Source organism: Piliocolobus tephrosceles, chromosome 5 (assembly GCF_002776525.5).
Source record: "Piliocolobus tephrosceles isolate RC106 chromosome 5, ASM277652v3, whole genome shotgun sequence".
In the NCBI taxonomy this organism is placed as follows: domain Eukaryota; kingdom Metazoa; phylum Chordata; class Mammalia; order Primates; family Cercopithecidae; genus Piliocolobus; species Piliocolobus tephrosceles.
Window position 1 is genome coordinate 60365912 of NC_045438.1, and position 13306 is coordinate 60379217.

Sequence of the window (13306 nt, forward strand, 5' to 3'; positions counted from 1 at the left end):
GTCCACCCATGGCTACCAGAGGCCTTAACAACTTCCATTCTTTGAAAGATTGCCCTTCAGCCTAGCCCTTCCTCCTCAGTCTGCACCCCAGGGTGCTGAGTATCTCCAGCACCATGAATATTGCAGAGCAGTGAGTAATACCTGTTGGGTTCACTGGACCCACTTCATAGGCCCCACTCCCTGCGCTCAGTGAGCAATAACCTTGTCGTAGATTCCACACTGTTTAATAGAAGAAATAGTGCTGATCATGGCTGTGCACTTTGTTCACTATGCAAAGGTACTTGGGAGAGCACAGCTGACTGGAGAGTATATGGTAGCTGGGGGGCCCAGGAAGAAGGTCTTTCTCTATCTCAGGCCTTCTTTGAAACTCAGATACATTGGAAGACTTGCTAGTGTCTTTCAGGGCTTTGAAGTTACCCAACAACCTTTAATTGTGTGCATTGCTTTTTTTTTTTTTTTTTGAGATGGAGTCTTGCTCTGTCATCCAGGCTGGAGTGCAGTGGCATGATCTTGACTCACTGCCTCTGTCTCCTGGCTGGTCTCGAACTCCTGACCTCAGGTGATTCACCTGCTTTGACCTCCCAAAGTGCTGGGATTACAGGCCTGAGCCACCACACCCGGCCTGTGTATTGCTTTTTTTTTTTTTTTGGACAAGGTCTTGCTCTGTCACCCAGGCTGGAGTACAATGGTGCAATCTTGGCTCACTGCAACCTCTGCCTCCCAGGCTCAAGCGATCCTCCTACCTCAGCCTCCCAAGTAGCTGGGACTACAGGCACACACCACTACCCCCAGCTAATTTTTGTATTTTTGTAGAGATGGGGCTTCGCCAAGTTGCCCAGGCTGGTCTTGAACTCCTGAGTTCAAGCAATCTGCCTGCCTTGACCTCCCAATATCTAGTATTTTTCTATGATGTGAGATACAACCTCCCATCTGTGATTGTTGTGATATAACTATAAACATATTCGGTATGGAACTCAGGCCTGAAACCTAGGTTCACCATTGTTGTGTCACCTTGTACTGTGACTGCCACTCCTCGAGCTGGCACCCCCTGCACAAATCACATGCCCTCTGTGCAGAGGGCGGAATCTGCTGGTTCCTTCTGAGTGTCAGACTCCTAGTCCCCTGTCCCCTTGGGGCCAGCTCCCTTCTTTTTGCTGTTGGGACTGACTGACTGCCCATCACAGCTTCCAGGGCTGCCGCTCAGGGCCCTCCCCGTGCTCTAAGGAGCTGCCCTGCTCCTGGCGTTCTGCTGTCTTCCCTTCAGTCTCCTTGAATTGTGGGGAAAGGGGCAGGCGTTTTATAGCCATTTACAGCCAGGCACAGTCCTCCTAGCCTTTTGGAGAGAGGCCTGTCTGTGAGGAGAGGAGGTGTGTGACAAAGATTCCATCCTTGACCAAACTCTAGCCCAGCCTCCTCTGAGCTGTTTTTCAATGAAGCTCTATCCTTAGACATATCCTTTAAAATTGGGCAAGAATCCTGCTAAGATTGGGCAAGAATCCTGCTAAGTCAGTTTAGTCAGAATGCCCCACCCTCAACAGTGGAGCACCTTCCGTATTTGACCAAATCCTCGCCTCCACCATAGCCTTGGCCTGCCTTCAGCAAGAACCCTCTTAGTTCAGTGTAGCCAGAATCCCCATGACCCATTTCATCTGAATCATTTTCCACCCACCGAGCCTCCTACCCTGCTCCATGGCTAACAACTCCCACTTTCCCCTGTCTCTCTGTCCTGCTGCAAAATCCCACTGCGGTGGTCCCTGTCCCTATCATGATAGTCCTGAGTAAAGTCGTAAAGTCTGTCTTTTAACAAGGGTGAGGGCCAGTCGTGGTGGCTCCGCCTGTAATCCTAGCACTTTGGGAGGCTGAGGTGGGCGGATCACCTGAGGTCAGGAGTTCGAGACCAGCCTGGCCAACATGGTGAAACCCTGTCTCTACAAAAAATACAAAAATTAGCTGGGTGTGGTGGTGCACACCTGTAATCCCAGCTACTCAGGAGGTTGAGGCAGGAGCATTGCTTGAACCTGGGAGGTGGAGGTTGCAGTGAGCCGAGATTGAGCCACTGCACTCCAGCCTCGGTGACAGAGGGAGACTCCGTATCAAAAACCCCCCAAAAACCAAAAACACAAAAACAAGGGTGAGAATAATCTTTTCTTAACACGTGGGTGGACCACTGCTGCAGGCCACGTGAGATGGGACAGCTGGGCGCCTGTGTCATGTCACGATTTCCCTTGTTCTTTGGGAAATCTGAAAGAATGAATCCTTTCCGAACCCCAGAAAGGCAGCCAACCTTTGAGAGCTTGAGGATGGACTGCAAAGTTCACATCTCACAGGGGTCAGGTAGGTTATGTACATTTGTAAAGTGCTCCCGGTGCTACAAAAGGGAGGAGTGGAGACTGTGGCAAAGCAGAGAACACATGTCCCATGGAACGCTGTTGATCGGCTCCAACCAGTTACGGCTTCTGGGACTGTGGGCCTGGTGTTGTCAGTGCACCTGTAGATAGGAAGCTGGGTTTTTAACATGAAAATTCTAGATTTTGTAAAGTGTTGGCAAGTAGTAAAAATAGAGTATGGCCAAAACAACTCAGACTTTTGCCCTCAGGCATCTGGTTTGTAATATCTGGGCTAGAGTCTCATTATCCCTCTTGTTGAGGGAGGGAAGTTATTAGGAGAAATTACTCCCACACCCCCATCCCTCCACAGCCAGTGGGAAGGAAGGAGGCTGCTCATGGACAGCTCCTGCTCATGGAAGGAAGGAGGCTGCTCATGGACAGAGAGAAGTGGTGCAACCTGGAGTCAAGGTGGATGGCTTGGGTTTAGGCCTTTGGAGGATTTCCTTGGGGCAGGGGTTGGGGCAGTGTGCTGTGTGCCTGCAACGTCTTGAATGAGCACCTGAGTTACCCCTGGAGAGCTGCCAGCCCCACCTGAAAGCCTGGACTTCTTGGCTCAGATCTTCATGTGAGGCTCAGCCAGGAAGAAGGGGTGCCACCCACCTTTGTGAGGCCACATGGGTCATGCCAGCAACCCCAGAGCCACAGGCCCTTCCTCCAGTTGGACTTCTGTGGACTGCACAGGCCCAGGAGTTCCTACATGAGCCCAAGGGATGTGAAGCGTGGAATCCCCAAAACATGGCTCAGACTGAATTATCTGCCAAGTCGGGGACTGAGGGCCAAGCCATGTTTAATTGATTTAGAAAATGAAGAGATGGAGGCCGGGCATGGTGGCTCACACCTGTAATCCCAGCACTTTGGGAGGCCGAGGCAGGTGGATCACAAGGTCAGGAGTTCAAGATCAGCCTGGCCAACATGGTGAAACCCCAGTTCTACTAAAATATAAAAATTAGCCGGGTGTGGTGGCACATGCCTGTAGTCCCAGCTACTCAGGAGGCTGAGGCAGGAGAATTGCTTGAACCCAGGAGCCAGAGGTTGCAGTGAGCCAAGACTGAGCCACTGCACTCCAGCCTGGGCGACAGAGCAAGACTCCGTCTCAAAAGAAAAAACAAAAGAGAGGGAGAGATGCAAAAATATCACAGGTATCTTCGTATGTCAGTATATATGTGTGTGTTTAGTATCTCCTGGTTGGGACTCAGTTTGAAAGCCTGAGAGTTCTGGAGATGTGGATGCCTGAGAATCACGGTTTTACTAGGCAAAGATTTTTTCCTCTTCTCAAAATAGCTGTAGTTATTAGACATCCTAGGTATTTAGGTTCCATATCACTTTCTCCAATTGTGGCAGGTTTTAGGAAATTGCGCAGGTGCCTGGTTTCCTTGTATAAACACATTGCTGACTTACCCACTAATGTCGGAGCCGCTAAGTTTTCATGACTCTGTCATTGACTTAAATACTTCCTTTTCCCTTGACTGAGTCTCTCCTTATGAACTTTGGACGTTTAAAATGGAATTTAGTGATGTTTTCACACCACATTTTTCATTATTTAGCACTTTGGAAACAGAGGTTGTTTTGTTATAAGCTTTTTATTCTTCTTAACCTCCTCTGAGTACTTGAAACCTTTCACTACAGAAATGAGTTTACTGTGACCTGAGTCGGTATTATACAGTAAATGCATGATTCTCAAAACACACTGTTTATATGGAGAATAAACGTGGTCCGGAACACAGTGTTCAGTGTCTGAAATGAAATGCAAGTCCCGTTTCCAGAGGCGGACAGGATGGTTGCTGAATGATATTCCAGCTGCTTAAATGAAGGGCCCTGGAAAGGTTTGTGGGAAGTGAATTCAAGGGCGTTGCCTCTTCATGGTTGGGTTTGTTCTCCACAGACCCAGGAATGCTCTACTTTCCTTGAATTCTGAGCTTCAAAGCTTACATCAGTGTCCTTCTGCTTAACAACCTGTTTTAGTAACCACGTATACCAAGATGTTACTGTCACATTAAACTGTGTACCCCTGCACCCTTTCCTTCCCTTCCCTTAGCTTCCCTTTCCTCCCTCCTTCCCTTCCCTTCCCTTTCCTTCTTTTTTTTTTTTTCTAGTATCTCACTCTGTCACCCAGGCTGGAGTGTAGTGGTGTGATCTCAGCTCACTGCAACCTCCACTGCCTGGGTACAAATGATTCTCATGTCTCAGCCTCCCGAGTAGCTGGAAAGACAGGCATGTGCCACTATGGCCTGGCGAATTTTTGTGTTTTAAATAGAGATGAAGTTTCACCATGTTGGCCAGGCTGGTCTCGAACTCCTGGCCTCAAGTGATCTGCCTGCCTTGGCCTCCCAAAGTGCTGAGATTACAGGCGACCGGCCTGTACTTCCTTTCTTGATCACACCACCACAGTCTTGACTTGCAGGTCAATCTATACCTTATTTGACATAAAATATTGTCAGCAAGTCTAATGGAACATTCCACCAGAGTGGGAAACCCATCTCCAAGATGCAGTGGTGAGCTATTAATTAAAGCTGGCCCGTGCCCTCAGAGCAACTTTCTTTGATGCTGCTTGTGACACGTCAACGTTTGCATCATATGCCCAGCGGAGCCTGCTCTGCCCGGCGTTATCACTTGTCCTTTAGGGATGGCGTGGCCTCTTTCTTTGTGTCTGTGTTAGACGTCATCCAAGTGAATTGCTTCTTTCTCTTTCCTGTTTATTTGTTTTAGGGTGTCACCTCTTAGCCATCTGAGCACTGGGCTGGCTGCCAAAAACAGAGGTGATGATGTAACGGGCCAACTCTCATGTGGCTCAGAGAGGGAGGACCCCAGGACTCCAGGATGGGACAGGGCAGCCACTTCTCATCAAGGTGACACTGGGGCTTCTGAGCGAGCCTCTGAGTGGGGAATGGGGGGAGGGGCAACATGATGGAGGGGTCAGTGACACACCCCTGCTCCCATGAAGAGAGGATTTCTGCTTTGAAATTCCTCTACTAGAAACTAATTCCTTCTGCTCAGTTTTCTTCCTCAGGAAGGGATGTGTGTGTGTGTGTTTTTGACAATTCTTTGTTTCTTTATTTTCTTGAGACGGAGTTTTGCTCTTGTCACCCAAGCTGCAGTACAATGGTGCGATCTTGGCTCACTGCAACCTCCACTTCCCGGGTTCAAGCGATTCTCCTGCCTCAGCCTCCCTGAGTAGCTGGAATTACAGGCATGCGCCACCACGCTTGGCTAATTTTGTATTTTTAGTAGATGGGGTTTCTCCATGTTGGTCAGGCTGGTCTTGAACTCCCAACCTCAGGTGATCACCCGCCTTGGCCTCTTAAAGTGTTGGGATTACAGGCATGAGCCACCTTACCCGGCAAACAGTTCTTTCTTCAAAAGTGTTACATATTCATTGTAGAAAAATTTAAAAATTCACAGAGGCAATAAGTCATTAAGATCAATCAAGAACTATATACATATAATTACTATTTAAACCTGAGGGGCGTGTGTGTGTATGTTTGTGCACGTGCGCACATGTGTGTAGAGACAGAATTTCATTTCTTTTTTTCTTTTTTTTTTTTTTTGGGACGAAGTCTTGCTGTCACCCAGGTTGGAGTGTGGTGGCACAATCTCGGTTCACTGCACGCTGCCTCTGCCTCCTGCCTCAGCCTCCGGAGTAGCTGGGACTACCACCACCACGCCCGGCTAATTTTCCTACTTTTGTAGAGATGAGGTTTCACCATATTGGCCAGGCTTGTCTTGAACTCCTGACCTCAGATGATTGGCCCGCTTTGGCCTCCCAAAGTGCTGGGATTACAGGTGTGAGCCACCACACCAGTATAAAAACTGGTATCAAGTAATACACACATTTTCAGTACTTAAAAAAAATAGTGTCATGTGGTGAAGACTTTTTCTTTCCGATAAATATCAATCTATATCATCATTACATGGGTCTGTCAAAATTTGTTTAAATAAAAAAATTTTAGTTTCCAGATTTATACTTGGGTGAACGTGTTTGAAGTTAATTTGTGTTTTCTTCTTTTTGAGACATGGTCTCCAAAAAAAAAAAAAAAAAGATGACTATTCAGGGCGCTAAACAGCCTGTCTGCTCCTTATTGATAAAATAATCCAACACTAGTCTTTTCTCACCTAGGAGTTGCATACAATTTCAGCAAATGCAAGGGATCCAGACCAGCTCTAATAATCACCACTTCTAAGTGGTTAGAATAGGCTCTTTTTCAAGTGCTTTATGCCTATTAATTTACTCTTCATGAAAGCCCTGAGAGGAAGGTGCTGTCACTAAAGCCCACACCACTGTGGGGACACAGGCATCCAGAGGCCAGGCAACTGTGAAACTGCCTTTGCAAAATTAAGAGTGAGACAGTGAAAGAGATCTAACTTAACTGACTCCATCTTGCTTCTAACCTCCAAGCAGTCTTTGTTCATTCCTGGGCACAGACTGAACTAACTTTGGGAGAAACTTAGTTTATAGTTTATAGCTTAAAACAAAGACGGTAACAGCCCTTTCCCAAAGCAGACCTCCCTCTTGCCTGGGGACTAGATTGCCTTTGTGGGACTAACATTAGCCACATTAGAAATTATAGTTTAGGAGTCATGCAGCTGGAGGCTACAAGATTCTGACCCTCCGTAAACTGCTCCTAGAAATCGTTGCTTGAGATATTTTGCAGACCCTGCACTTGACGGATCAGCTGGCCCCACCCCATCAGTAAACTGGCTCATCTGATCTTCTGGCTCCCACCCAGGAACTGACTCAGCACAAGACAGATTTGACTCCCTAAGATTTCGTTCCTGAACAATCAGCGCCCCCGGCTCACTGGCTTTCTCCTACCCGTTGAATTGTCCTTAGAAACTCTGCTCCCAGAATGCTCGGGGAGACTGATTTGAGTAAATATAAAACTCCAGTCTCCTGCACAGTCAGCTCTGCATGAATTACTCTTTGTCTATAGCAGTGGATGAACTGGCTCTGTCTAGGCAGCAGGCAAGGTGAACCCCTTGGGCGGTTACAACTGGCCCGTAAGCGCGAGGCTCATGAGCAGCAAAGCAGACTAGCCCCCCAGGCAGCTCGCTCTGACCGCTGAGGCTTTCCTCTTTCCCATAGAACCGGTGTGCAGCCATTAGTTCACACAAGTCACATGAAAGTCCTGTGTGTCCAAACGTGCAGCCGCGCTCCACCACAACAAATATGGTGTTGGTCGGAAAACAATAGCTCACACAGTGAACCTTCTCTTTCTGAATATGTCCATTTCTTCAGTAACTACAAGAGGTATCTGCTATGTGCCAGGTGCTATTCTAGAAACACATCGATATTCTTTTTTCTTTTTTTTCTTTTCAGAAGCCAGTTGGAGTTTATGGTTTCATTTGCCCAAAAATCCACCTTCGTGGACCTCAAATTCTTTCCAAGAATCACTACCACACATATTAATTTGAACATTGCCCACCCTTCCACCATCCCTGCTTCTCCTGGGAACTTCAAAATAAAAATGGCCCGTGTACCCCCACTCCAGGTCCTTGTGTAGGGCTGTCTCTTCTTCTTCTCTGGGGGCTGCAGCTCTGATGCGAATGATGGTGCTGTTCCAGTGCTGGGCCATTGCACAACACGAGTTTTGTTTCGGGAATTTTTCTTTTTTTTTTAGAGGGAGTCTTGCTCTGTCGCCTAGGCTGGAGTGCAGTGGTGCAATCTTGGCTCACTGCAGCCTCTGCCTCCCAGGTTCAAGCGATTCTCCTGCCCCAGCCTCCTGTGTAGCTGGGACTACGGGTGCAGGGTGCCATGCCCACCTAAATTTTTGTATTTTAGTAGAGACGGGGTTTTACCGTGTTGCCCAGGTTGGTCGCGAACTCCTGACCTCAGGTGATCTGCCCGCCTCGGCCTCCCAGAGAGCTACAGGCATGAGCCACCGTTCCTGGCCTCCGGGCAGTTTTATGAAAGGCTTTAGACTGTGTTCCCAGCACCTCAGATTTGGACACCAAGCCACCTAGCTTCTCACCTCACTCTAACAAAGACTCCATGGTATTGTGCAGAATGATTTGGGTTCGGCCTGCACTTTAGTCATGGGGTCAGCATCTCGTGGGTTCTGGTATCTACTGAGGTGACTATCCAGGGCTGCAGAATGGATTGTAGCAGGGGATCCTAGTGGCCAGTCTTTCCTGTTGACTTGCTTGGAGAATTCATCTAGTACTTTCTCCAGCAAGGTAAAGGCCACCCGGGATGGGCTTTCATTGTCAGTAATGATGACACCTGCAAGACTGTCATTCTGAACATAGACGTGCCACAGATAGTCTTGTTCTGCGACAGAAGCTCTAGTGCCTTTGGATGAGTGCTCCACAATCTGTTGACTTGTGAAGGTCATGAATTCCTGAACGCTGGATCTCTGGAAAAAGCTGAAGGAAGCCACATCGTTGTACCTGGCTTTGAGCAGCACTACCTTGGCCTCGCCTTTGTAGAGGACACTGAAGCTGTACAGCTTCATGGCTCTGTGCCCTCAGGCCACTTGCCTGCCCAGCTGCGGGACTGCTCTGGGTATTATGAATATATTGGTATTCATAATAGATGGATGCACAAGGCATGGAAGCTACTCAAAACACACAAAGATACCTGCCTCCTGGAGGGGATATTGCTCAGACCAGCAGGTAACAGGCCCTTGTATAAGAAATTAAGAGCTTTAGAGGGGCCCCTGCCTGCGCAGGCCCAGGTATAATTGTGATGGAGAAGCTGCACTTCAGCCCCTCAGCCAAAACCTCTCTCGGGTGCCTTTCAGTTGATTCCAGCTGTCCTGTCTTCCTAGCTCCCAATGGGCTGTGCTGTCTTCCCAAGTTACTCCATTTCCTGATCCCAGCCCCGGACACTGTGCATCCATCCATTCATCCAGTGAATTCTTTCAATCCGTCGTTCAATCATCTCTTATTGAGTTCTTTCTTGGTGACAGGCACTGTGCTGGCTGGTAGAGACATACAGATAGACAAGGCAGCCCTTTGCCTGTAAGCCAGCTCCAGGACATTCGGGTGGAAAGCACCAGGTGTTCATGAAGCAGTCAATTAAGTTTGATGACATATTCTGTATTTGAATTGAAAGATAGAAATTGGGCTGGGTTTCGAGGCTTATGCCTGTAATCCCAGCACTTTGGGAGGTCGAGGCGGGAGGATTGCTTGCTTGGGCCCATGAATTTGAGACTAGTTTTGGCAATATAGTGAGACCTGCTCTCTACAAAAAATAAAATAAAAAAATAAACTAGCTGGGCATGGTGGCACGAACCTGAGGTGGGAGGATTGCTTGAGCCCATGAGGTCAAGGCTGCAGTGAGCTGTGATCATGCCACTGTACTCCAGCCTGGGTGACAGAGCCAGACTCTGTTTCAAAAAAAAAATTGAACAAGTATTGGGTAACACCTTTAAAAAGAATGTCTGCAAAATTGTTTCTGGTTTCTCTGGGTTTCTTCCCATCAGGTAGCAGAATGTTAGAGTAGGAAGAGGATTTGCGAGGTCATCCAGCCAACCTCCTTGCTGCCTTACAGAAACTTGAAAATGGTCTTGGATTAGAACTCGCTCCTTAGATGTTTCAGAGACACAACCTACTGTGCACAAGCAGACTTGTCCAAATTGATGTTTAACATTGATAGGCTATGCTATTATCTCTAACCAGTTGTTCCACACCCTGCCCCAATCACTTTTTTTTTTTTTGTTTTTTGAGACAGAGTCTCCCTCTGTTGCCAAGGCTGGAGTGCAATGGTGTGATCTCAGCTCACTGCGACCTCTGCCTCCTGGGTTCGAGCGATTCTCCTGCCTCAGCTTCCTGAGTAGCTGGGATTACAGGCGCCCGCCACCACACCCACCTAATTTTTGTATTTTTAGTAGAGATGAAGTTTCACCATCTTGGCCAGGCTGGTCTCAAACTCCTGACCTCGGGTGATGCACCCACCGAGTCCTTCCAAAGTGCTGGGATTACAGAGGTGAGCCACTGTGCCCAGCCCCCAGTCACTTTTAATGTAGACAAATTCGTAGGAGCTTTGAAATATACAGTCAGGTGATGCTTCACTATAGGGATATGCTCTGAGAAGTGTTAGGTAATTGTGTTGTTTTGGAAGGTAATTGTGTTGTTTTGGAAACATCATAGAGTGCATTTACACAAACCTAGATGGTATCACCTACCACATACCTAGGGTAAGTGGTAGAGCCTGTTGCTCCCAGTCTACAGACCTGTACAGCAAGTACTGAATACTGCAGGCAATTGTAGTGCAATAGGAACTATTTATATCTTCAAACATATCTAAACAGAAAAGGTAAAGTACAAATATGGTAACATAATCTTAAGAGACCACATAAAGAAATGACTGGCAAAGTTCACATAAAAATGCCTTTGGCAATTATGCATGACTTGACCTGCAGTAACTACCGGGTCCCACATAATGAGCGGAAGGTCGGGCACCCTACTATAGTTCATAATTCACATGGGTAATTTGATGTAGTTGTTAATGGTCTGCCATAAAAATGAGTCATCATCCTAACAGCTCCAAAGCTATTTCTATAACTGATCTTTATCCTAGCAGTCACAGCTGAACATGCCCACATGGATCCTCAGTGAAAGGCAAAGTTAGAAGCTGGCAAGCTCTCCATTAGTTGCAATCACGCTGATCTAAGATGAATCCTTTTATTGGAAAACTGGTTGGCAAAGTGACAGAAGCTCTCTTTTCCCTGGGAAATAATATAGCTTCTAGGTAATGTGTACATTATACAGCCCATACCTCCTGGTCATGCTTTGCCCTAGGGTTGGGGAGACACAGTAGGAAAGAGAGAGGGGGAAGGGAAGGGGGAGAGGGAAAAGGAAAAAAGAGGGAGGGGAAGTGGGTGGGGGAGGAGGAGTGGGCATGAGGGGGAAGAGAGAAGGAAGGGGAGGAGAGAGAGAAGGAAGAGGAAGGAAAGGAAAGAACAAGAGGGAGGGATGAGAGGGAGATAGAGGGGCTTCAAACTACCTTCAATGCACACAGAATGGCTCCCTGCTTCCATTTCTTTCTTTGAACCAAGAATTTAATTGAAAAAGAATTTTAAGGCCCAGTGTAGGGGCTCATGCCTGTAATCCCAGCACTTTGGGAGGCCCAGGCAGGTGGATCACTTGAGGTCAGGAGTTTGAGACCAGCCTGGCCAACATGGTGAAACCCTATCTCTACTAAAAATACAAAATTGTACTGGGGAGGCTGAGGCAGGAAAATCAGTTGAACATGGGAGCCAGAGGTTGCAGTGAGCTGAGATTGTGCCACTGCACTCCCACCTAGGCAACAGAGTAAGACTCTGAGGAAGGAAGGAAGGAAGGAAGGAAGGAAGGAAGGAAGGAAGGAAGGAAGGAAGGAAAAGAAAGAGAAAGAAAGAAAGAGAAAAGAAAGAGATAAAGAAAGGAAGAAAGAAGGAAGGGGAAGGGGAAAGGAAGGGAAGGAGGGAGGGAGAGAAGAAGGAAGGAAGAAAAGAAGGAAGGAAGGAATTTTAAGGCTAAGTTCAGTCATGCACCAGTGTCAGTCAACTATGAACCAAATATACAGCGGTGGTCCCATAAGATTATAATGGAGCTGGAAAATTCCTATCACCTAGTCACATCTTGATGATCCTGACCTTGTGTAGACTAATGTATGTGTAGGTGTCTTAGTTTGTAACAACAAATTTTTAAAGTAAAAAAAAAATGTTTAAAATAGAAAAAAGCTTATAGAATAAGGATATAAAGAAAGAAAATAATTTTGTAAAGCTGTACAATGTGTTTGTGTTTTAAGCTGTTTTACAAAAGAGTCACAAAGTTAAAACAAATGAAAAAGTTTATAAAGTAAGAGAGTTACAGTAAGGTAAGGTTAATTTATTATAATAATATAATGTATCATTAATTTATTATAATATAATATAATTTATAATTAATTTATTATAATAATATTCTTTTAAAATATAGAATGCTGCATGAATTTGCATGTTGATATGGTTTGGCTGTGTCCCCACCTAAATCTCATCTTGAATTGTAATTCCCATAATCCCCACATGTCATAGGAAGGACCCAGTGGGAAGTGATTGGATCATAGGGGCAATTTCCCTCATGCTGTTATTGTGATAGTGAGTGAGTTCTCAAGAGATCTGATTTTTGTTTGTTTGTTTTTGAGATGGAGTCTTGCTCTGTAGCCCAGGCTGGAGTGCAATGGCATGATCTCGGCTCACTGCAACCTCTGCCTCCTGGGTTCAAGTGATTCTCCTGCCTCAGCACCCTCGAGTAGCTGGGATTACAGGCGCCTGCCATCTTGCCTGGCTAATTTTTGTATTTTTAGTAGAGACGGGGTTTCACCATGTTGGCCAGGCTGGTCTTGAACTCCTGACCTCAGGTGATCTGCCCTCCTCGGCCTCCCGAAGTGCTAGGATTATAGGTGTGAGCCACTGCGCCCTGCCGAGATCTGATGGTTTTATAAGTGTCTAGCATTTCCCCTGCTTGCACTCACTTCTTCCTGCTGCCTTGTGAAGAACGTGCCTTATTTTTCCTTTGCCTTCTGCCATGATTGTAAGTTTCCTAAGTCTCCCTAGCAATGCTGAACTGTGAGTCAATTAAACCTCTTTCCTTTATAAATTACTTACTCTCGGGTATTTATAGCAATGTGAGAACAGATTAATTCACATGTCATCCTTGCACAGGGGCCATACTGATCTTCTCTGTATCATTCCTTAATTTATTACTGAAGAAAGAAAAATATTTGTTACACATTTGGCATAGCCTAAGTGTACAATGTTTATCAAGTCTACAGCAGTGTACAGTAATGCCCTACACCTTCACATTCACTCATCACTCACTCCCTGACTCACCCAGAGCAACTTCCAGTCCTATAAGCCCGTCCATGATAAGTGCCCCGTTCAGGTGCACCATTTTTATCTTTATGTAGTTGTCATTTTAATTAAAAGATTTTTTTTTTTTTTTTTAATAGAGATGAG

At 46.5% G+C, this 13306-nt stretch overlaps 1 non-coding gene and 1 pseudogene across 1 annotated transcript; both read right to left on the minus strand.

Annotated features, from left to right (window-relative positions):
- Nucleotides 1–1178: 1178 nt before the first annotated feature.
- On the minus strand, nucleotides 1179–8836 carry LOC111538490 (annotated as a pseudogene).
- A 4131-nt stretch (nucleotides 8837–12967) lies between these two features.
- LOC111538667 lies at nucleotides 12968–13073 on the minus strand. The gene has a single exon (XR_002730418.1). It is a non-coding gene; the product is annotated as a U6 spliceosomal RNA (small nuclear RNA).
- Nucleotides 13074–13306: the final 233 nt, after the last annotated feature.